General features: G+C 40.1%; 1 protein-coding gene across 1 annotated transcript in view; it reads left to right on the forward strand.

The window, feature by feature from the left end:
- Positions 1-26639, forward strand: part of CCBE1 (collagen and calcium binding EGF domains 1) — a 381954-nt gene that overhangs the window by 255552 nt on the left and 99763 nt on the right. The gene's annotated exons all lie outside the window — the stretch shown is intronic.

Genomic DNA, 26639 nt, shown 5'->3' on the forward strand with positions numbered 1-26639 from the left:
CCCAAAGGCCTTCCTCAGAACTACAAGAAGATAATTATACCAATTACAAAATATATAATAAGATGGTTGTAGTCTGGTCAAAGCAACAAAACTAGCAGAAAAACAAATACATACAGATAAAATTGAAAATTATATAAAGTCTTATGTCAGAAGATTAGTCAGAAAAAATATATCAGAAACATATCTCAAAGTTATGCCCACACATCTCCTCTTGAATGGGCTGATTGTGGGATGTGCTCAGCCGTTCAGAATTTTATGAGATCCTCAACTTACAGGATATCTTCTCCCCCCTGGAGGTCCCAGGTGAGAGATATTGTCATGATATATTTTATCCAGATTTTACATTTACATTTGGATCAAACGTGAGCTTGTTTGTACCATGTAGCAGACATTTATTAAGTTGGAAGCATTCTATTGGCCCCACGGTGATGTGAAAATGTATCTCACATAATTATTGGATCGATGCAAACTCCAATATTCCTACCTGGAGACGGGCTATCTAGCTTCAATTGTTCTGTTTCTTTCATCATAGGAGCTCTTTCCTTTTGAACCATACTTTTCCTTCTATGTGTAAACAGATTCTGTTTTGGTATCTGGTTCCCAGAGAAGATCTAGATCCTGTTTAATTTCATGGCCACTACAGGGGGCCACTGCATCAAAGGTTGTTTTAATTGTTTTTTCTCTCCCTATCTATAACTAGTTTTCTCTCTTCCCCATATGTTCAATGTGAGGCCTCCTTCAAAAGTAGTTTGAATTGTCAGCTCTTTCTCACTTCTGGAGCTGTCTTATGGATTTTAATTTTTCTCTATGACAACCCCCAAAATGGAATACATGGTCTTTGCCTTGACAAATGCCTCTAAGCGATCAATATGTTTCTTGATGTACTTGAAGTATTTTTGCTGCAGTAGCACAGAACAACGACCACAACACTTGTCGCTCACTGGATAATAGTATAGGAATAAAATAATAAATTATTTAGATATTTTCCTGTTAAAATATTAAAACCAGTGTGTTCTGCTTGTTTGTTTTAATTCATTTATGGTTTTTGTTAACAATAGTCATTTTTGCAGCTACAAAGCAAAAATGTAGTCTCTGTAGGATTTTTAAGTCCTCTTTTTGTGCTATTGCTGTTTAGTGTTAGGACTCGTAAGCGTGGGGACCCATGACGAGGATTACGAGCTTACGTATTTTGGCCAAAATATCAACATCAACTAATACCTCACATTTTTTATGTGTGTTTTTTGTACTTTATTTTTTCAGAGTGCAGTTGGGCCTATCCGGTCTTGTGAACTGTGGTGTCTGTTCACATGGGATGCATTTTGATAGCGCTGGGCAGCCCGCCTGATCTAATAGAAGGGGGTAACTAATAGGCTGTTAACCTGGATGCTGTGCATTGCCATAGTGTGAACAGCGCCACATACAGTCTTCATTGTGCATTAACATACCAAGCAACCGCGCCCCCTTCATGGATTGGTAGGATGTGAGCGGTTGTCTCATCGGTATTCTTGCACCTGTGTTGCCGCCATCTTAACTATATGGGTCCACTGCATCCTGGTAGTGCATTTGTTTGGAGGCCTGGGCAGGTAAGCATCTCTGCCTTTTTGCTGTATTGCTGTATTTTTTGAATGTTTGGAGGATTTTTAAGTCCTCTTTTTGTGCAATTGCTGTTTCGATTGATATTCATGTAAGAGCGGGCCATATCTCAGGAACGGAGTGACACGGGAACGAACAAAAAAGAACACCGGACTCAGGAGAAAAGTGGCTTTCAGAACAGATAAACTGTTTGCCAATTTTGAAAAATAATAGATCTTCCTTAAAGTGGTCTTTCAGTCTTTTAACCTGTTGAAAAGATTTAATTTTCTGCCTTAATCCCATTTCAAAATTTCAAAAACTTATTCCAAAGCTAGTGCTCCCCTTTGACAACCAGCACCTGAAACATCGGCAGTAACAACTGCACAACTGTCACCACAAAATGACAGTCCCAATTTTGGAGGGATAATCAGGAGAACTAGATAAAATACATGCCTGGCGCCTAATTGAAACCACGTCCAAAAATGGGCATTCCTGGTTGGTTTGCGGTGAGACTATCTTGTTTTTGCCTTCTAGAATTTTGGTAAATATACTACAGCTGCCCTAGTATATACCTTTATGAAACTTAACTAGGGTATTCAGCCAAGCGAGGAAGAGCTGGGACAAGCGGCTGATCATAGATCACAGTTCTGCTACATCTATATTCCTAGTGTATACTATATTACTGCTGTAGACATCTCATATTCTGTCCCCATAACAGCAGGTGCACATTCTTGACACTGAATCTTTCCGACAGTTCATAACTTGTTCCCTATGAACGAGCCACCATGGACCTCAATAATAAAGTAAGGTGATAATTCACAATGTGGATCTCTGGGACAAAAGTATATCCTCGATTCATGACTAATGCTACAAGAGAATGCGGCAAGCAGTGAGCGCCTAATTATGTACTTTGTACATCGCCGCTGTGTTTGTAGCCCTTCAGGGCGATTCCCCCGGGGATCATATAAAAAAAATACTAAGATCTCAAAATATATTTGGCTACTCTATTTAGTTTATTAACCTTCCTAATCAGATTCAGCTTTTGCTCATTCCCTGCAGCCTTGCAAAACACATCTGGATTCCCGGCTCAATCACCGATATTCCCTCTGTAACTAACGTATAGATGATTTCCACAAGGCCATTTATCTTCCCTTTGTCTCGGCGATCATCGGCCCATAAGACGGGGGCATCATATTTTCACTATCACTCATGTACAATGTGTAAGTCATTTATGGTCCGATGGAGAGAACAGGAGAAGAAAAATATGGATGTAGAAGCACAGTATATTATGAAATATAGAGATGTCGCTGAGTTCAGTTTTTCAAAAACTTTGTATCCAAAATATGTATTTTTTTTTAACCTGGTGTAAATGGCGCTGTTTTCCTGAATCCGGCGATGTTTTTCTTCTGTTCCTGCTCTTCTCCGTTCCTGATATATGGCCCACTCTTCACACTACATAAATCTACTCTTGTTAGCCAAGTGGGCGAGATTCTCATAAACACCTCTACAGAAGAGTTGAAGACCACACCCACTTGTTTAAAAATAATAGATTTATACACTGGGAAGAGGGGCCGTATCTCTGGAACGGAGAGGAGCAGGAGCAAAAGAAAAACATTGCCGGATTCAGGAGAACAAGGGCAATTACACCAGGTGAAAATATACACATATATGGCAGGTGACAGGTCCTGTTTAGCTTAGATAGCATATTACAAGGACACATCCAAGCAACTACCACTGCTCCTTCTCTGCATGCCATTCAATCAGATTGAGAAATTTGTTAATAATTCAAAGGGAACTTGATCCTTTAGGTCGTACCCCCATATACATGATGTATTGCCACATCTTAGTTGCATCATAGGATTGTAGGATTTGAATACCTCTTTACAAAACTTCAGGGTGAGCTAGCATTTTAGTGTTTCTGTAACGTAAGGACCAAGAATTTGGGTATCCCTGGTAAATTTGGCTGGATTTTGAGACCTGGTTATAAAAAACTCTGTAAAAATAGATAATAATAATAATAATAATAACAACAACAATAATAGCAGAAATTTACTCTTAAAAAAAAAAGCATAAGTAAGTAAAAAATAAAAAAAATGTATATAAATTTTCCAGGTGATCAGGTGATTGCCGCAGATCTGGCTTTACAAAACTTATCTGCAGTGGCCACTACTGGATACATGTGGTATTACATGCTAACCATTCTTAAGCTAGGTGCAAGAACATTGTATTGGGCTTTTCATACTGTTTTAATCATCGGTGCTGGAAACATTTAGAAATCTGAGCCTTTATTCTATGTACACAAACTTATTTATGGATGGAAACCCCATGAGTTGCTGATACTGTTTATTTTATTTTTAGGAATCTGTAAGATTGTAGCACAGCAGATTCCACAGGAAGTGCTAGAAGAACAGCGTGATACAATTATTTATCGCTCTTTCCATACAGAAAAAAAATTAAGCTTAGAATCTGAAAAAAAAAAAGTATTTTTAATTGCATCTTACCTGCCAGTTGCGCACGGTGTCGATCTTCCCCACACCAGAGGGGGTCACATATCGCTCCTGTCGGGGATTCAGAAGCCTCCGCTGACGTCAAGTCTACAGAGCGGAAGCGTCTTTTCTGCTCCGCTCTATAGACAGGGCGGGACTTTCGGCGTTGTTCTGATTGACAGCTGGATCGCAAGCTGCCTAACTGGGGGAGCTGGCTGTCAGTCAGAATAACCTCGGAAGTTCCACCCCCATTGCGTTAGCAGAGGCAGCTGAATCCCCAGCAGGAGCGGTCTGTGACCGCTCTGTGCCGGGAAAGAATGGCGCCGTGGCCTTAGTAAAGTCCCATATACTCTCTTTAAATGTCGTTGTCAGGGATTGACAGTGGCATTTAACATATTAAGATATGATGAGGTTTAAGGCACATGATGACTGATCAGCCATCATCTGCTAGTAAAAAGTCCACATCAAAGGCAGGGATAAGCCATATGATGTAAATGTATGTCAATATTTCATGAAGAAGGTAAAATATCCAGAATGAAGGCTATATTGAATGGCTTTCAGATGTTTGGGAAAGGTGACCCTATGTAATGGTAGCCTCAGAATATGGTTCTAATAACGCAACGTTACAACCCTATAAATATCCGTATATGCTTAGCTGATTGTTGCTATGACCAGTATTATTTTGCTCGTAACGTGGCTCATTTGCCACAACCAATATGGAATAGATTATTTCAGAAGAGAAAAGGATAAACTGATCCATATTTCTCTTTCATGTAAAAGGGAAGGTCTATTAAATTTATGCCCCATATATATAACAAATATTAAAATTGTCAAGGCTGGAAGTGACACTGGACCTGGGCCAGCTCCCTGGATCCGAGCTACGAGGAGTGCTTTCGTAGGGGAGTGTGCAACAGATGCCCATGCAAATCAGCCTCCTGTCGGCACTATAAAGCGCTGATGCCTCATTATTGGGTCTTGTCTGCACCTACTGGGATTTCCCTTAATTTATGAAGCCATTTCTAATGTCTTACACTCAGCAATGTTAATGAATAAATCACTAGAAGGGCAGAGGATATGTCTTGTATTGGTCTGATGGATGGGTTTTGCATGCTCCTTTTATGAAGCCTGAGTTCTCTCTTCTCTGTTGACCCTGCACGGTGATGCATTCAGATCGGTATGAGCTTTCTGGCCCAGAGCCAACAAAGCGATTAACTAATGATAACTGTGATCTTTGAGGCATCCTGGGATGGTGACACTCTTAATCAAGAAAGTCAAGTGATACTTGAAAGTTTCTGTAGTTTCTGGAGAACTTTGGTTTTGGAGAGACCAACGCATAGAATAATTTTGACTGCATTCATTAGGGATATCAGATGGACTTTTTCTGGGTGACTTTTCGTTCATGGTTGGTCTAATGGTCTTGTATATTTTTGAATGGCAATACCATAGATTAATATTATAGATGACTAATCTGCCGACTTGGATGAATCCCCCCAAAAAAATCTGATTTGCAGCAATTAAAATTGCATGAATCTACATACTGTGAGAGATTGTAATTGCTCAGAAAATACACAAGAATGAGAGGTGACCCCACCAACCATAAGAGCTTACACTCTACAGGAGAGATAGAGGACCCCACTGACCATAAGAGCTAATACTATACAGGAGAGAGGACCCCACTGACCATAAGAGCTAACATTCTACAAGAGAAAGAGAGAGGACCCCACTGACCATAAGAGTTTACACTTTACGGGAGAGGAAGAGGACACCGCTGACCATAACAACTAACATTCTACAGGAGAGGGCCACACTGACCATAACAGATTACACTCTACAGGAAAGATGACCCTGCTGACCATAACAGATTACACTCAACCAGAGAAAGAAAGAGGACCCTGCTGCCCATAAGAGATTACACTCTGCAGGAGAGATAGGGAAGGCCCCGCTGACCATAAGAGCTTACACTCTACAGAAGAAAGAGGGAGAGAGAGAGGATCCCACTGACCATAAGAGTTTACACTTTACGGGAGAGAAAGAGGACACCGCTGACCATAAAAACTAACATTCTACAGGAGAGGACCACACTGACCATAACAGATTACACTCTACAGGAAAGATGACCCTGCTGACCATAACAGATTACACTCTACAGAAGAGAGAAAGAGGACCCTGCTGCCCATAAGAGATTACACTCTACAGGAGAAATAGGGAGGACCCCGCTGACCATAAGAGCTTACACTCTACAGGAGAGAGAGAGGACCCCACTGACCATAAGAGCTTACACTCTACAATAGAGAGAGGACCCCGCTGACCATAAGAGCTTACACTCTACAGGAGAGACAGACTTGCCCAGTAATTCTGGAGATGGGAAACAACTCTGCCCTACAAATTATGGTCCCCAGAGAACGGCTGATCTGTGATGGCCCAGGTACCAACCACCAGTGTACAAGGTGTGATAATCCGTTAGATGTCATAGCTACAGCGCATTATGGGGAGGCAATTTGCACTGCGAATTAAATCTCAAAATGTTCAAATTTGCGTGAAACCGTGAATTTCATAAAATTTGACTCAAAGTCGTTCCTCTGCAGATCGATCCGCTTATCTCTACTTGACATGACATATTGGGACATTGATCTCTGCCATTTTCTGCAGCCTGATCTGGGCTTTCATTGTTGAGATGCAGATCCGTCACTTGACATGAATTAGTTTTCAACCAAATACCTGACAATAACGAAGGGCAAATAAGAGTTATTGACATCAATATACGTTGGCGGCCAGAAAAAGAAAGGTCTAAATTGAAGGTTTGGAGTTTTGGAGGCAGCAAAATATTTCAGCTTTACAAGGTTGAAATCCCACAAATGTTTTGTCACTTGGGTCCATTGTTTTGGTCGACTCTGTCCCCCATGATTGGTCCCATGGTATAAAATTATTCTAGAGGTCCAGGCAAGCATTAAATTACAAATAAAGTCTTACATATCACCTATTGACCTGCTACCTAGAAGTTAATTTTACTGCAACTAATTATAATTATTTCATTACCGTATGGCTTTTATTTTTTTTTTCTAGTGGTTGTAGTTCATGAAACAGCTTTTTGTATATAACTACAGAAGAACATTGACAGAAATATCACTTCCACATTTTACTAAATCACTTTTAGAATATTTCACTCTTCAAGTGTCGAGTTTTCATCAGGGCCAACTTTATAGACAAAGGAAAAATAAACTTTGCCTTAAGTTTCCACAACTTTTTTTTTCCAAAGCAAAAGCATAAAAAAAAAAAAAGAGAAAAGAAAGAAAAAAGATCTCCCGGTGTTTACTTATTTGCAAAGCCGACGGTTCACAGCCAGTTTCAATATGTTGGAATATCAAATAATGTCAAACACACCAGCGCTGCGGAGGATTGCGGGCTTAGCTGTCCAAATAAACACATTCATTCGTGTCTCACTTCTCTATTGTTGTGTGGCTGCGGGATAAGTGCACCCTAATCTTACGCGGATTTTCAGAAGGAACATCTGGAACGCGGTTTGGAGTGGTACATGAAACCCAAGCTGACCTTCGGCAAATCTCACCCACTTGCCAGCGCTGTGACCCCACAACACTCTATCAGCCAACTAATAAAAGCGCATTCCTCACTTCACTGCTTTGGCCTCTCCTTGGTTTATAAAACAGAAATGAAGTGAACGTCTTTGAGCCTCATCTAGTTTTTTTTTAATTTTTTCATAGGAAATTCAAACCAGTTAAGGAATCTGCACTTTATGACAATTTTATCATATTTTAGTATTCAGTATGGAGATATTAGAATTTTTAGTATTTACATGCAGGACTTAAAGGGATTTTTTCATCTGGGTCATTTCTTATGGCTATATTGAAAGGATATACCATAAATATCCTGTATACGCAGGTCCTAATCCTGGGACTCATATCTGGCTCAAGACTGAGGCCTTGGGGCATGCAGGAACAGAGGAGTAGTCTATCTCCAGATAAATGATAGTGCCTCTTTTGGACATTATTTTGATTTACCCTATAAACTTACCATAAATGTTCTGGATGGAAACATTTTTTTAAAGGTAGAAATAAAAGGATTATGTACCGCAATGAAAAAAATCCCCTCTAAGAATAGGTCACTTTCCCAGATTTGATTAGTAAATGTCCAAGAATTTTACAATCGGTAAAACATTTAAAGGAGTTCTCCACAAATGTATTAAAATGGCCCCATCACATAATTCCAACTGCAGCCAGTCCTAATCACATGTCAGGACAGGAAACACATCTCAGTAGACCTGTTTTTCAACTGACTTTCATGTGTGACTGAGCATGAAAAAGAAAAACCTTTGTGCTTAGTTAAGCATGAGGAGAAGAAGATATATTTCGTCTCCTGTCACACACTTCTCCCGTACTTTGCTTCCAGTACAGCTCCTGTCAGTTGAGACTCAGGTCTCAGAAGCTGTGGTTTTTTTCAGGCTGCAGCCTATCCTGACACATGACTAGGATGGGCCGCCGTTTGAATTATGTGATGGGGAGCATTTTATTACATTCTTGGAGAACTGATTTAATGAGGTGAGAAAAATTAATGATACCTTCCATAGACTTGGGGCTACACACGTTGGTCCATCTCTTTTTTTTCCACAGTTTACACAGTTGAGTATTGCTACATCATTATCCACAGGACAGCTTTGGTAATCTGAAATTTCACTACTGTTATATCAGTCTCTGCTGTTCAGCTCTGCTACTCCATGATTCCACTACAGCTATATCAGTCATCTTCTATACCGTCCTACCATTGCAAACTCAGCTCTGCAGCATAATTTCCCCTTTGCTCAGTCACTTCGAGGTGCCAGCTTTGCTTCATCATGAATTCCATATCTGTTACCCTAGTTGCCATTATCCCAGCGCTGCCACATCTGCCGCTGTTATACTATTTTGATTGCCCTTCTGCACCAGCACCACCAGTCCGTGCTTAATTAGAACTGATCATCCAGAACAAGAGCTTTGATGATCCACCTCACCAAGTGAGACATAACATACCCCAGTTCTGCTGGATAACATTTCTAACCACTGAGTCAGCATGTAACCCTCGTTATATATGGCTGGTACTGATCTGATCCCAAAAAACCTTGGTGGTCAATCCTTTACGCTAAGGTCCATCTTAGTTCGGAGTTTGTCATTTATGGAATTTCTCCCAGAGACTAAAGGATAATTCTTCCGATGTTTTCACAATTGGATAATTACAGTAACATGAGAATTTTTTTTTGGAGCATCATTGGACATGTATTATTTATTACCGGCGAATGGTGGATTAGCGTAATGAGCACAATTACATTTTATTGAATCTCCTGTCATTGGCGATGGATATACCACACACACATTTCTGCACACACCCAAGTACAGCCGGCCGTCTGTTGCACAGAATTTTCGTTCTTCCTGTGGAATATTTTCAGCCAAGTATCTCACATTCAGAGAGGGATTAATTTCCTCCATAATTATGATTTTTTTCCTGACTCTTCATCTAAATCACTGACTGCCTGATGAGTGCTGCTACGAACATGATCGCCATGTTGGTTTGTAGTTGTCAAGTCAACACTAACATCCCACAAATAACATAAAACGTAGCAGAACAAGTCATAGTCAGCGCTCGTAATTGACAAAGAAAATAATGAAAATGTCAAGGTCGTTTAGTGGAATAAGAGGTGGGGTGTGCATAGAAATCACAGGGTACCAGAGCAAAACCTAAAAGGTCCCAGCCAACCCCATCGCAATACTATACCGCCACTGCCCAAAGTACAAATAAGCACCCTTCCCAAGCTATTTTTCATTTTTTCACTTTAATTGTTTCCTCTCTTCTTCCAAGAGCAAGAGCAGAGAGCGAGAGATTTCATTGGGGTTCGGGATCAGGTTCAAGTTGGGGTACAATTCTGGTACCCAAACTGCATTTTGGACTAAAGTTCGGTCAGGTACCAGAAACAAAACTTCCACGAGTCCACTCATCCCTTCTCCTTATCTTTATGCTACAGGTCAGTTTAGAGGGTTTTTCCATGTGATAAGTCTCTGTCATTGCTTCCACCGTCTGCTATTGTCTGCAGACAATCACGCCATTAACTCTATCAGAGCCGCTCAGTTACTGGCTGCAGCGGTATCAACGTGAATAAAGGGTGATTAAAGCATAGTTTAAAAAAAAAAAAAACTGCATTCAAGGGAGATGGATATTCTAAATTCAGAACATCACATTTTTTATTAATAGTGCTATATGAAGATTTGTTTTAGGGGGCCATTTTAATTTGAATGCAAATTTTTATTCCATTGATGCAACAAAATCCCTGCAATTCAGCTAAAGCTGTTATGTTTATCCTTTTTTTTTTTAATAAAGTGATTAAAATTTTATTATTTTGTTTATATTTTTACATATTTTTAAGACATTTCTAATTGTTTTTTACATTTTATTTTTAGTCCCCCTTGGGGACCCTGAAAATGCTATCTCTTGATCGGTTATACTTCTATTGTCACGGGGATACCACAATCGGGAGGAACCAGAAGATGGTGGCGTCTGGTTTCATGTACTCCTGCACTGGTTAGAACTACTTAACCATCGTATTAAACGGAGCAGGTTTTTTTGTTTGCTAACAGCGCAGGGGTTAATCTGTTCAGTTGATGCTCCTTGAGCTTTCCTACTTGAATTGTCTCAGCTGTTCAGTGTTGGCCACTCCCCTTCGCTACATATGCTGAGGAATTGCCCATGTTACTTCTTACTGTCTGGTTCTGGAGTTGGAGGTGTAGTTCATGGCTGGAGGTGGCATTTGGAAATTATTGCTTGGAGTTTTGTCTGTGTGCACATCCTCATCCTCTTCTATTTGGTTTTTCCTTCCTTTAAATCCCCTGTGTCCCACTCTGTTGTTTGGTGTATGTATTTTTATGTATTTTGTATGGTTGGTATTTTCATTTATCCCTGTCTGTATTCCCTTGTTTGTCTGGTTAGTGTCTTCCTATACACTTCAGCTTCCCATTACCCTGGATGGGACAGAGGCAGATAGGGATTGATATAGGAGCATAGCAAAGCATGAGAATCCAGCGACTCCACCTTCAGGAGTAATCCGGTGGACAGGGATAGACTAGAGTGCCACTAGTTTTAGGGACCTGGTTAGCGTCCATAGTCCCAACACCAATGTGACATATGTATTGCAATGTATTATTATTTTAGCAATATCCTATAAAGACCCATTATGTCCCACGACTTGGGAATCACATATTATTGTATTGTTGTTGTTATGTTGCTATGCAATAAAGTTTGCCCTTTTTAGAAGTTTGTCCTCCCTTTCTCCCTGTAGCCCAGCTCTGTTATCAGTAATCCCTCCCTTATTCCTCAGTCAGTGTATGTAAACCATGTTTAAAGGCTCATGTCTTTGCATCTCTGGTTCAGAATTGTAAGCTTGGAAATAAAACTTCTTCTGGAATTTTCATATATGCCTCTGCAGCCAAGTCAAGCTATCTTGAACAAGCTTTAACAATGGGCATCGACTAATAGAATGGTATTTAAGGGAGAAATGCAAGATTCTACATCTGGGATAGAAAAATGAAAATTACATCTATAGAATGGGAGGAATAGAAAGAAGCAACAGCACGTGTGAGAAAAACTTGGGTATACGAATAGATCACAGACTACACATGAGTCAACAGTGTGAGGCAGCAGTAAAAAAAGGCAAAGACAGTTCTAGGATGTACTAAGAGAAGCACGGAGTCTAGATCATGTGAAGTAATTATTTCCCTCTACTCCTTCTTGGTAAGGCCGCATCTGGAATACTGTATGCAGTTCTGCGCACCACATTTAAATAAAACATTGAAAAAGTGGAGCAAGTTCAGAGAAGAGCTACCAGGATCGTAAGAAGGCTGCAAAGTATGTCCTACAAGCAGGGCCGGCTTTAGGGGCAGGCAGACCAGGCAGCGGCCTAGGTCTCCACTTCTCCAGGGGCCCCCAGCTGAGCCAGTGGTGTGTCACTAATAACAGCATGCTATGGGGCCCATCTCCGCCTCCATCATTGATTCAACTTATCGGCATCATAGTCGCTGATACAGTTAAAAGCAGTGATGGAGGAGAGAGCGTTATGTTACACTTCCTCTCCCATCACTAACTCTCCACTTGTGACTCAACAGGTGCGCGATGAGGTCACTTCATCGCGCGCCACTCTGTGTCTGCAGTAGAGCCAATGAGACCGGAGAGAGCCTGCATCAGCACGTGGAACAAGGAGAAGAGGTGAGTATTGTGTGTGTGTGTGAGAGAGAGAGTGTGGGGGCTGCATTATAGTGTGTGTGCACCATACTGTGTGTTGGGGAGCTGCACTATTCTGTGTGCTGGTGGAGCTGTGCTATACTGTGTGCTGGGGGAGCTGCACTGTACTGTGTGTTGGGGGAGCTGCACTGTACTGTGTGTTATAGGGGGAGCTGCACTATACTATGTGTGTGGGGGAGCTGCACTGTATTGTGTGTGTGGAAGGGAGCTGCACTGTACTGTACTGTGTGCGTGGAGGGGAGCTGTACTGTACTGTGTGTGTGTGGAGGGGAGCTGCACTGTACTGTGTGTGTGGAGGGCGGTTGAATTATACTGTGTGTGGAGGGGAGATTCACTATACTGTGTGTGGAGGGGAGCTGCACTATACTGTGTGTGGAGGAGAGCTCCACTATATTGGGTGTGAGGGGAGCTGCACTGTACTGTGTGTGGAGGGGAGCTGCACTATACAGTAATGTGTGTGGAGTGTGTGGAGGGTGTCTGCATTATAATGGGTGTGGGTGAGCTGCACTGTACTGTGTGTGTGGAGGGAGGTTGAATTATACTGTGTGTGGAGGGGAGCTGCACTATACTGTGTGTGGAGGGGAGCTGCACTATATTGGGTGTGAGGGGAGCTGCACTGTACTGTGTGTGGAGGAGAGCTGCACTATACAGTAATGTGTGTGGAGGGTGTCTTCATTATACTGGGTGTGGGGGGAGCTGCACTATGCTGTGTGTGGAGGGGTGCTGAATTATACTGTGTGTGTGTGGGGGGGAGATGCACTTTACTGTGTGTGGAAGGGGGCTGCATTATACTGCGTGTGTGTATGCTGCATTATACTTTACCAAGGACCATGGCGAGTGCATTATACTGTATGTACTATATGGGACCTGCATTATACTGTATCAAGGACTATCTGTACCAATCATTCTTCCTCAGCCGGTGTAAAAAAACTTGGGAACAAGCATCGAACAACTTCAATGCCGTCGATCACGCTCATTTAACGGCCTGAACTCTGCAACTGTAAATACAACCAAAATGTTTGTGTGATATGGAATATGTGAGCATTTGGGGTCCCGATTTGAACTTTTGCCCAGGGCCCCACTTTCTCTAAAACCAGCCCTGCCTACGAGGAACGGTTAAAATATCTGGGAATGTTTAGCTTGCAAAAAAGAAGACTAAGAGGAGAGTTAATAGATGTCTACAAATATCTGAAGAGCTGTCACAGTGTTGAGGGATCATCCTTATTCTCATTTGCACATAGAAACATGAGACGCAATGGAATGAAACTGAAAGGGAGAAGATACAGATTAGATATTAGAAAAAACATTTTGACAGTGAGGGTGATCAATGAGTGGGACAGGCTGCCATGAGAGGTGGTGATTTCTCCTTCCATAGAAGTCTTCAAACAGAGTCTGGACAGATATCTGTCTGGGATGGTTTAGTGAATCCTGAATTGAGCAGGGGGTTGGACACGATGACCCTGGAGGTCCCTTCTAACTCTTAACATTCTATGTTTCTGTGAAGTGAGATCACTTCGTGTGAATATTGGTACATACAGACATCCATAGCAATGATGACTCAAACGTCCCACACTCACCGCCTAGTTATAGAGTCATAATAAGACCCCTGCCAGGGTTTTGTTGGAGTACAAAGATGGCTGACACAGGTCCTTCATTAGGCCTCCACCTGCCATGGAAAATTCTCTCCTTCTCCCCCACACATTAGGGGGAGCCCATGGGCTGACAGAGAAGGCTTTTTTTGTCTGACCACTTAGATGCCAATCATGACCAATGAGACTAGCTATATTGCTCATATCATACCAACCATAAAACCCAGACAATAAATCACACTGATGGTGACACCTCTCTCACCCAACAATGATTGCCGTTTTTGATGGGGTAATGTGGTGAGATTCAGTATGAACATATTTCTTTCCCTGTTTAAACACTGAAAGGGATGTTCCTCTAAATTGCCCAAAATATGTCAGAAGTGAGACTTGCATTGATCAGCTGATCGATGGGTCAGTTTTTTTGCGAAAAGTGGTTTTCCTAACTCATACAACACCTCTAAAACCAGCATCTTTCTCCTTGATCTTTGTTACAGATACTTTATTAGTCCAGCACTTCGCTGTATTCAGAGGTTGTAAAGTTTTTTTCTAATGTTTATTCTGTCAAAGAAAGATAAAAATATAAAGTTTATAAGTGTTGAAAGTGAACTGTTTATAACCCAGTGGGAGTAAGAAAAAAAATAAAATAAAAAAATGAATGAACATCTGCACCAAGGATATTTTAATGATTACTCCCTATGCAATAGTTCAACAAATCTTGGAAGAATGATAGAGATCAAGATAAATTGAATCAAGATCCCAGATTGGCAACGAGACTGCAAGTATCTAAATATTAGGTATTTGCCAACGTTCATCCTTCCAAATAGTGAAAGCACGCCACAAGGAGCGTGCCAATACCTAGCAGCCCTCCCCCATCGTGCCTTCGGCTGATCGGGGTGTGGGTCCACAGATAGTGAATTTTAGAAATGTGCATTGTTTCATGCCTTCATTGCATTGTTGCATTGAACTCTTCAAGCATAAGCCCAACTCCTTGCTTAAATGGCCGATGCTCGATACTTGCTGCCATCACCCAATGTAGTTTGTATACTTTTCTTTATTAAGTTGTATGTCAACCATGTTTAGAGGCTCATGTCTTTGCATCTCTGGCTCAGAATTGTAAGCTTGGAAATAAAACTTCTTCTGGAATTTTCATAAGTGCCTCTGCAGTCGAGTCAAGCTATCTGATGAGATCACTTTGTGTGAGTACTGGTACATAGAGACAGTGTCAGACTGAAGAACATTGGGCCGCCCGGAAGTTTTGATTCTAAGAGCACAATTTTCTCCCCCACTTAAGAGCCCACAGCAACTGCAAGTTTGCACTATGAACTCTCCTGAAGGAGAAGCCAAGGCCCACCGGAGGTTTCTCTGGTACTCTGGTGGGCCAGTCAAACCCTGCATATAGACATCAATAGAAACCGTGTGTCAAGTGCCCCACACTCACAGCCTAGTTATGGAGTCAGTATAAGACCCCTGCCAGGGTTTCTCATGTAGTACAAAGATGGTGGACACACTTGTCTGTCTTTTTTTTGGGGGGATCATCAGTTCATTACCTGTGTTATCTGCTGAACAAAAAACTCATGCACACTGACATCATTATAAAGTTAAAAAAAATAGAACAGCTTTACAAAAATCGTCTACCATTTGGTGTATGCAGCTTCTATACAGACCTATGTGTCACAAACCTTTTCATTAGAGATGAACGAATCGACTTGATGCTAATCTAATTTGTGTCAAATTTTAGGAAATTTGCTCAATTTGAACAAATTGCAATTTAATTTGTGCAAATTTTCAAAAGAAGGTCTGGCTGGCGCCATTTTACACATTGCAAAAAATTGCTACAGCTACAGACAGTTCACATGACTTTGGCCGTGGCGACAAAGGCTTCATAATGATGCCTATCACATCACATGATATAGCGCAGTGAAACAGAAAGGACGGTCAAAGTCTGTATAAAAGTAGAGGCAAGGAATGCAGCTGCCATTTTAGAGCAAACCTGTATAGTGAGAGAATGTCTGTGTTAGCTCACAATATAGTAAAAGAAATAAGGTAAGAAAACCATAAAACACTGATTAAACATTACAGATAGTGTGTGACAGCACAGTAGTGAAGAACAGTTACCATCTGCTTACCCAAAACCATTGGCATTACTAAGGCTACAGTATATTGGCATTACAGAGTTGAATATAGTCCTAGGAGACCTCTAAGTTTTACACATTCATTTACAGGGTCATAGAAGGCTTTTTAGTACTTGCAATTTTCCCTAAATTGGTTCTCCGGGATTCAAATTTTTAAGGAAAAATTCAGCAAACCTAGCGAATTCAAATTTCCAAAGATTTGCGCATCTCTATGTTTGTTCTTTTCCTATTATCTGTAGTTTTTCAAGAAGAGGAAGCAAGTGGAATTGGACCTGACTGTCAAGATCAGACAACCCATAGTGTTTGATTGCAGACTATAACCATGGAGACGCATAGCTCTGCACGGGACCGGTAGACACAAAATGGTTTTAGATCTTCACTTTTCGATTACTTTCAGAGCAGATTCTTTTTTTTTTACTTTAGATTAATTGGAGCATTAAATAAAATAGCTTGTAAAAATGAACAAAATGTGCTTAAATGATTTCTGCAGCATCCATAAAGAATTATAGACAAATGAAAAAAAATTAATTGTTTAAAAAAAATAAATAAATAAAAAAAATCCACCAAGGAAAAAAAATCTAAACTATTTTTTTCCCTTTGAAAATAATTTATTATAGGAATAAAGAAAACCATTCTAATTAATTGGTATTGACGCATCAGTAAGAGCCCATACTATAAAATGAACACACTAGTTATCCTGCATAATTAACTTGATAAAAATAAGGGGGAAAATGCTAAATTGCTGTTTTTTTATTCATTCCATCTCCCAAAGTAAAAAAAAAAAACAATTATAAAAAATAAGGGGAATGCATCAATCCCCCTATGAAAGTTTTAGTAGTAAGAGTAATAAATTATGGAGCACACCATTATTTTCTGATATTTACACAACTTTCCCAAAAAGTATGGGTGACACTTATCAAGAAAAGATGGTCTTCCACACTCTAGGGAAGTTCCAATATTTTAAGCCAGAAATTGGCATAAATTGAAGAGCAAATCTATGCCAACCCACAGTCAACGTACTGTAAATTATATTTTTCTTGCTCATAGATGGTCACAGATACAGTGGGTACGGAAAGTATTCAGACCGCTTTAAATTTTTTCACGCTTTGTTTCATTGCAGCCATGTGATAAATTCAAAAAGTTCATTTTTTTTCTCATTAATGTGCACTCTGCACCCCATCTTGACTGAAAAAAACAGATCTACAAGGAAGAATGGCAGAGGATCCCCAAATCCAGGTGTGAAAAACTTGTTGCATCATTCCCAAGAAAACTCATGGTTGTACTCGCTCAAAAGGCGCTTCTACTCAATACTGAGCAAAGGGGCTGAATACTTATGACCATGTGATATTTCAGTTTTTCTTTTCTTAATGAATTTGTAAACATGTCTACATTTCTGTTTTTTTTTCAGTCAAGATGGGGTGCAGAGTGTACATTAATGAGGAAAACAAATGAACTTTTTTGAATTTACCAAATGGCTGAAATGAAACAAAGAGTGAAAATTTTAAAGGGGTCTGAATACTTGACATACTCTGCCTATACATACTAGATCCTTTTCTTAAGAAATTCCCCCACTTCCTTTTATATTCTCAAAATTATACCAATGAAAACTAAGGCCCCCTATTCATCATCTATTTGTCTCCACTTTTCTGGAGTAATTTGATAATTTTTGGTGAATTTAGTATTTGCACCCTATTTTCTGTACATTTTCTACCACTTTTTACATTGTTTAATTTTTTTTAATTTAATTTTTTCTTGACAGCTTTGCATATCCACATGTTTTAAACAGATTCATAAAATATGATTTTTACTAAATTTTGCTCCTTTTTTGTCACATCTCACTCCAGTTCTTTACTAGCGTAAGTTTTTGAGAGGAGTTTTCAATTTGGCACATTTTTGAGACCTTTTAAAGCACCACTCCAGTGTTTTTTTATTATACCCCCTGGAGTGGTGCTTCTAATCTAGGGTCCCTGACCCTAGTCTTATTCTTAAGGTACTGTCACACTTAGCGATGTACCAGCGATCCCGACCAGCGATATGACGCGGTCAGGATCGCTGGTGCATCGCTAGGTGGTCGCTAGTGAGCTGCCACACAGGCAGATCTCACCAGCGACATCGCTGGGGACGGGGGTCGCCACTTACCTGTCACACTAGGCGATCCTGCGTCCTCCCGCCCACGTCCACGCTCGTCTCTCGTCTCTCCACAGGAAGCGCCGCAGGAAGCTGACGACAAGAAGCGGTCCTGAACGTTCTCGTGCGATCAGCGATAACCAGCGGGGGAGCGGTCATTGGTAAGTATCAGACACAGCGATATCGCTAGCAATATCACTATAACGTCACAAGTTATAGCGATATTGCTAGCGATATCGCTTAGTGTGACAGTACCTTTACCCGCCGCCATCTATCAGTGCTGGAGCGGTTGACTTATGTAGATTGTGACCTGCTGGATCACTCCAGTGTTTCATGGTGCGAGACAGAGGTCACTTTTCAATGCAAGTCTACAAGAGCCTTGTTCTGACTCTCATTGACTTCAGTTGAGCTCTTCTGACTATTAGTTTTGACTTCCGGTCAGTCAAATATTGCGGTCACAAGATAGCCCCACAGGACCGGAGCGGTGCTGATAAAAGGCAAAGACATTGACAAGTAAGTATAATACTATGGTCAGGGTCCTTAGATTAGTAGCACCACTCCAACGCTGAAAAGGAACCCAGATGGAATGGTGCTTTAAAGGATTAAAGGATTTATGATTTTTGGTAATAAAAAGAATCAAAAAATTGTTGAAAACAAAAATAAGACCATTTCACATTTTGTTATCTTCAAGAACTTGGCCCGAAAAGCAAAAACCACATGACAAAAAAAAGAAAAGCGAGTGATGAATCGGACCCTACGAAAAAAAATCATGCAGCTCCATTAATAGAAAAAATTAAATATGCTATGAAATTTATAGTCCAGTAACACAGAAAACTGAATAATGCAAAAGATGCAAAAGATGAAATTGAAACCACATAAATCGTAAGAACCAGGTGAAGGCAATGATACAAATCTTGAACAATGATTGCAGAATTGCTGTTTTTTATTGTTTTTTTTTTTTTTTTAATATTTGATTTATTGAGCTGTGATTGCACAGATCAGTTGTCTACATTCAAGGAAATTAATGACGGCTTCTGTCTGCATTAACAAATTTATCTCTTATGATACGGCTACTGCATTGCAAAGAAAGGGCTTCTTTTTGCAACCTGAATGTCAGCCCATGCAATGAGGATCGTCAATGGCTGGTGTTTTGTAAGGGTTAAACTCCTTATTCTCTACCTGAGAGAATTTCCTAATATATGAACTATAGTAATGCAAATTGAAAGGATAGTAAGAAAAATACAGATACTAGATATTGAGACATCTCGATTAATGGCCGACATGAGATTTGCTGAAAATAAAGACACGGTCGGTTCCAGGTACTTTTGAGCCGTCTGTCGGAAAAATTGATCGCCAGCCACCCAGCTGTTTGGCTGAACTTCAAGTAGGATCTGAGATGATTTTGCTTTGGTTTGTTCCTAAAACAATTATTTTCCATCTACAAAATGTCCAAAATATGAATAAAATTTAGTGCAGTGAGAGATCTCTGAGATCCGACCATCGATCACAATCCTTCCCCACTGATCAGAAGAGAAATAATCAATATAAAGTGTTCTCTCGTTTTAGTAAAAATCTTAACTTACCATTTCCGGTAGATCTGTACAATAGAAGAAGGAACCTCATGCTACCTGTCCAGTTTTCCGTCAACAACTATTGAAGACGTATGGACACCATTGGCTTTACAGTAGCAGGGGTGCAGTGTTCCATCTTTTGGGTCACATCTACAGTATCTTTATCTTATGCCTTCTCTTTGAAAACCTGGCAATTGTCCCACATTGTAAATTTTGCTCAACTCTCCATTTTTATGGATTTCTATACGCTCCTGGGTGCCAGGCGCAGACAACGGTCTGTGGTCCAGCAACAGATGTGATAATTGAGAAAACCCAGACTTAAAAGTTTGGGGTTTGTATCCAGTGCTAAACTCTGAGCACGGACTTCTTCCGGAAGGCCGTTTTGATGTTCAGAGTTCCAAGGGGAAGGGAGAATTTTCTAGCTCCAAAGTTCGGGTCTCCATTTTCATAGTTACATAGGTTGAAAAAAGTTCAAGTTCAACCTTCTTCCACCAATTGTACATTTCGTCACTAATTTAATGGATTCTGGTTAAAGTTCGGATACAGTTCTGGTACTCTAACCGAACTTTGGACTAAGGGTTGGGTACCAGAACCCGAACTTCCACAGGTCCGCTCCTCCCTAGTCATGACTCTTAGGCAGTCTGCCCATAATGAGTTTTTCTTTCAAATCCGAAAATTTCAATTTCTCTTGCGTCTTGCTGTGTTCCGTGTGCAAATTTTTCCTATAGATTTGCATTACAGAAAATCTGCCGATAGAAACACATTATTACTGTGCATTGTGTTCATTTTTCACATGCGGAATAGCTAAGGATACTCTAGGGTTATGTCCACCCTGATTTTTTAATAAGATTTTTGAAGCAGAAATTTTCTGAAAAGCACAAGCTGCTCAAAATCTACTAGTTTTGATTGGAAAAATGAAGAGTTTTTCCTCTAAAAAAAGGAAAAATAGTCAGTGTGAACACACCCTTCGGCTTCGTGCACATGACATCATTTTTTAACTGTATTCTGCCATCAAAAATGTAAAAAAAATGAACATTTGTATTTCTATGTAAAAACAACATGTATAGTCTTCCAAGTGGCGTTTTCCACTTGGAAGACGGTCTGAAATTTACATTACAAGTGAATGGCAAAACTCAAAAGACGCCTAGAAGAGGAAAAGATATTTTTTGGAATATTTTGCCATTGTTTTTGCATAAAAAACAACTAGTGGTTCCTTTCATTACTCAATGGACTGGAAGATGACAATAAAAAAGACCACAAAAATCATGGAAAAACCCTCCAAAAATCCACCAGTGGGCAAAACCATAGAGAAATTGATAAGGAAATGTTCAAGAAAATGACTCAAAAGAGAAAAAAGTTTTCAGAAGCATCTTCTACTTGAAAAACTCATGAGGTTTGCCTGAGTTTAAAAGCGTCATGTCAACAGAGACAATTTCTGCTCCAAAAATGTGGCAAAAAGTCTCCTGGACACAACACCTTGCAGTGCAGGGGAATGACTTGTTCCTCACCTTTAGGTATTGGGATTTTGAGAATTTATATGTTTGCTGTATTACCGTAGTTTAGTTTATCATAAGTTTATTATCTCTCGAAAATAAACAAAAATGGATAAAAAAAGAAGAAAAAAATGTGTTATAAAAAAAGGAGGAGATAGGCCGGATGTAGGTGTTTCGCAGTTGGGTCTGTTTTTCCTTGGGATAGGGGTTCCAAAGGAACTGTTAGCTTTGTAAAGGCAGAAGTGTAGCCTATAAGATAAGATAATCCTTTAATCGTCCCACCATGGGGAAAATGATGGCATCATGAATTTTTCAGGAATATATAGTTAAAGAAAAGGCTTATTAGAGGGTCACGTAAGAGATATTCAGGTATAATCGAGTGTCCCTCTTAGAAAAGCCGTCAACCCAAGAGCATTGGATGACTTTGGACGGGCTGATGGGATTCTTTGGATTATTCTGTGCTCATTTGCCATTTTTCTTTCCAAGACTACATATAGTGGAATTTCTAGATAACTCGGACAGGATCCTCTCTGTGAAGCAGATGTTCTGGCACCCGGTTTGGCTGTTTATGACATCCAGAGTTTAATGGAGCCGTACGTGTAAAATACATGTTCAGTGTTTGGTAATGGAGAAAGGTTGTACAGATAACACATGTTCTCATGCGGACTTTCATCATTGGGTTGTACCGGAATTGGCAGCTGTATAAAGACAAATTACCGAGTCATGCAATGCGGATTCATTATTCCCGGGCTCTGTGTGTAGTGCACATTGGTAAACCTCAGCTCTGTATCTGCTACGAATCTGCTACCCATCAGGCTTTCCAGGCAGGAAAGATATTTTATAGGTCAACATCCAAGACTTACGTGATTACATATATTGTACGCAATGTTATTATAGATTATGGGGGATATAAAGAACCTAAGCACCAATCATCCACATTGAGGAGTACGGCGTGATGACAAAAATGTCACCAGCTGTCCAATATCAAGAGATGATGGAAGCATAGCAGCCAAACACTAATCATCCACATGCACAAGAAATACTTCCAAATCCTAGATATACTCAATATGCAGGAGATACATTAGATAATTATACATTGCCCCTATAGAAATCCCATCCTGACCCCTACATTGCTCTGGAAGTTGAGAAATGTTCAGATGATATTGGTAACCCTGCTCTGCAAACCCTAGTAAATAGAGATGACTGGATTAAAAAAATAAACTAAAAAAAAAGTTTTAAAGAATATTACAAAAAATTATTAAAAATATAATATGAATTGATATGCAAATAAAGCTGAAGTGCTATGGTAGATCTGAAGCTTCTGTCACTCCAGCTATATTCTTCATCCAGTGCTGCCTCCTTCTACCTAAGGCTAGTTTCACATTAGCGTTTTTTTGCGCAGCGCATCGTGCGCATAAAAAACGCAAAGAAAAGCGCAAAAAAAAAACGCGCTTTTTTAGCGTCATGCAAAAAGCAGCGTTGCTTGCGTTTTACATGCGTTTTTGCATGCGTTTGCATTTTTTATGCGCATGCGTTTTTAGGTGTGACATTTTTTCCATTGTCTAGACCACATTCCAGACTTGGTTACCTCAAAAACGCATGCGCAAAAAAACGCAAGCGTGCGCAAGACCATGCGCACGCATGCGTTCCCATAGACTTCAATGTGTTGTTTTCGCGCATTCCGTGTGCAAGCGTGTGCATGCGTTTTTTTGACGAGACAGGGCGGACCAAAAAATGCAGCATGTTGCGCCTGGCGCGAAAGACAAAAAACGCATGCGCACGAAAACGCAAGTGTGTGCAAGACTTTGCGCACGTCATGTTAAACATAGGTGCGCAGTGCGCATGCGCACGGGTGTGCACGATGCGCTGCGCACAAAAGCGCTAATGTGAAACCAGCCTAACTGACAGCCACTACAGTATGCTGTGTGACTTCTGGCAAAGGAGCCATCAGTCAACCAGGAGGAGGCGGTGCAGGGTGGGGCATAGATCTGGAGTGACAGAGGCTTCAGATCTACCATAGTTTTTCAGCTCCATTTACATATCAATTCAAACACTGATTTCTCAGCAGACAAACAGACGGGCCATGTAAAGGTATTGCTGGACTTGTCTTTGATACAGCTCCATGTACATATAAATAGTTTGGGGTGTGAAATCCTGCTGACAGATTCCCTTTAAATGACAGTCATTTCTTGTCAGTTCTCATGGTTTATTGCTTGTTTTTGTTTGTTATCATGGTTGGAACCCTGCTTTGACTACACATTTGGTTTAGTCCCTTGGCATTTCACTTTACTACTTTTGGATTGACCCTGAAATAGTTTATTCAGAATATCCTGGAAAAAAGCATCCATAGCTCACATTAATCAGAAGCTACTCTGAGGACCATGACCAGGCGATACACTGGCATGTAAAAGTTTGGGCATCCTTAGTCAAAATTACTATTATTGTGACCTGTTAAATGAGTTGAAGATGAAATGATCTCTAAAAGGCCTAAAGTTAGATGACACATTTCCTTTGTATTTTAGGCAAAAAAAATATGTATAAATGTTCATCTTTTACATTTTAAAAATTACAATAAGGAAAATGGTCCAATTCAAAATTAGTATCTTGTAGCACCACTCTTTGAAATTATTACAACTTGCAAACAATTTTTGCAGCCAGATAACAGTCTTTCACAACTAGTTTGAGGGATTTTCATCCATTCTTCCATGGAGAATTCTTCCAGTTCTGTGAGATTCCTGGGGCATCTTCCATCCTCTGCTATTTTGAAGTCTAGCTACAGATTTTCAATGATGTTCAGATCAGGGGACTGTGAGAGTCATTGTAAAACCTTCAGCTTGCGCCTTTTGAGGTAGTCTATTGTGGATTTTGATGTGTGTTTTAGGTCATTATCCATTTGTAGAAGCCATCCTCTTCCTCTTTTCACCTTCAGCTTTTTTACAGATGGTGTTATGTTTGCATCAAGAATTTGTTGAAATTTCATTGAATCCATTCTTCCCTCTACCTGTGAAATGTTCCCTATGCCATTGGCTGCAACACAACCCCAAAGTATGATTGGTCCACCCCATGCTTAATGGTTGACGGGATGTTCTTTTCCTGAAATTCTGTGCCCTTTTTTCTCCACACATACCTTGGATCATTATGGCCAAAAAGTTCTATTTTAACCTCATTGGCCCAAAAGACTTGTTTCCAAAATGCATCAGGCTTGTTTAGATGTTCTTTTTCATACTTCTGATGCTGAATTTTATGGTTAGGATGCAGGAGAGGTTTTCTCCTGATGACTCTTCTATGAAGGTCATATTTGTGCAGGTGTTCCTGAACAGTAGAACAATGTACCACAACTCCAAGGTCTGCAAAATCTTTCTGAAGGTCTTCTGCATTTAAGTGGGGGTTCCGATTTGCCTCACTAGCAATCCTACAAGCAGATCTCACTGAAAATTTGCTTGGTCTTCCAGACCTTATCTTTACCGCCACTGTTCATGTTAACTGCCATTTATTAATTCGATTTCAAACTAAGGAAAGGGCAATTTGAAAATGCTTTTCTATCTTTTTATAGCCTTCTTCTGCTTTGTGGGCCTCCACCATTTTCATTTTCAGAGTGCTAGGCAGCTGCTTAGAAGAACCCATGGCTGCTGTTTTTTTCTTGGCATAAGATTAGAGGAGGCTGAGTTTTTATAAAGCTGGGAAATTTGTATCACCTGGCCTTTCCTAATGATGATAGTGAACAAGCCATATCCCTAACCGACTAATTAAGGTCTGAAACCTTGGTCAAAGTTATCTAAGCACACAAATCTCCAAGAGTGCCCAAACTTTTGCATCAGCCCATTTTCCATTTTGCAATTCTTGAAATGTAAAAAATGACAATATATTTTTTTTGTCTAAAATACAAAGGAAATGTGTCATCTGTAACTTTAGGCCTTTTAGAGATCAATTTTTCTTCAACTTTACTCTTCATAACAGTAACTCTGGGTATGGGTGCCCAAACCTTTACATGCTAATATATGTTTGCATTAGAGCCCAACCAAAACAAATGAGTCAATATTGAAGACATAAAGAGACATATTCCATTTTTTTTTTTTACAAACAGTGTCGTGACTTTCTTCTATGGTTGGTTGCTTTAGCTCATCCATAGTTTGACTCCTGGTTCTGTCTTTTGATGTCACTCATAGTTTTGTTCATTGGCTTAGTCTCCTATGATTCTTGGAGACACAATGAACATCTTCTCAATGAGCTCAGTTTCTGTTGCTTTTACTGATTGGTGGCTACTCTGAGGACCAGATTGATTTCACTCCATGAATGGGTCAAAAGTGAACACATATGTACTACTTAATTAGACCATATTAAAGAATGTAGACTCAGTTGTTCTGAACCTTGGCTCTGTCTTTTGACTAAACATCTATTTTTTGGCCCTTTGATTTCTGGATAGACCCTAAATATCTTCTGTCTATTTTAAATATCCCCATCTCTCACAGCTCAGAAGCTTCTCTGAAGGCCATGACAAGGAGATTTCTGTCATTCGGAACCCAACCCCAACGAATTAATCAATGTTAGTCATATATAAACTATTTTATCATACCATAGATGGAATTTGCTATTTATTGTTTTGTTCTTTCCTACGTTTCATGCCGAATCATCTTCCTTTCCTCTAAATTTTTCTGACTTTCTAGTATGGTGTATTACTTTGGGTTGGCTCGTTCTCGTAATGTAATTTCTAGTTTTGTCTTTTGACTACACATCTGGTTTTGTCCCCTTCCTTCAATTCCATTATAGACCCTGAATATCTTCTGATTATGTTTAAAATCCATTGCTCTCACTAATTGGAGGCTACTAAGGGAGATGTCAATGTTTCCGAGACCATGTCCAGAGAAGGAACCTTAGAGAAGACTTCCTAACTGCTTCATCGGAGCATGGGTGAAATTTAGTATCTACCATCATCTTCTCCCTGTATGTTTCGTGTAGAGTCACCTTTGGGTTGCTCTCCTATATATAATTTCTTCTTGGCTTCCCTCCTCTCCTGCCAGCAAAGAGCCGAAACTATTATAACTTGTCTTTAATCAAAAACAAATCCCGCTGCCTCATTTTATGCAACAGGAAGGCAAGAAACGCGCTGACGAGAAGCTCGAACCAATCATCCCAATTTATCTTGATATTCTTTTTCCAGCTGAACGTCTATTGAAATTGGCAAAGGATACGAAGTTTAGTAGTTCATTGAAAGGATTCATGTAGCATCCTCCCTAATGATAAAAGGCTACAATGATTTTAGGCGATTTAGACGCAGTTAAACGTGCGATCAGCATTTCTGGAGCTGTACCTTAGAAACTACTATGAAAATAGAAACAGCAAATGGAACCACATGTGGAAATGTGGCTGCGGAGAGAGGTATAAAAAACATATGTGC

Source organism: Dendrobates tinctorius, unplaced genomic scaffold (assembly GCF_039654945.1).
Source record: "Dendrobates tinctorius isolate UK_male_01 unplaced genomic scaffold, ASM3965494v1 ptg000085l, whole genome shotgun sequence".
In the NCBI taxonomy this organism is placed as follows: domain Eukaryota; kingdom Metazoa; phylum Chordata; class Amphibia; order Anura; family Dendrobatidae; genus Dendrobates; species Dendrobates tinctorius.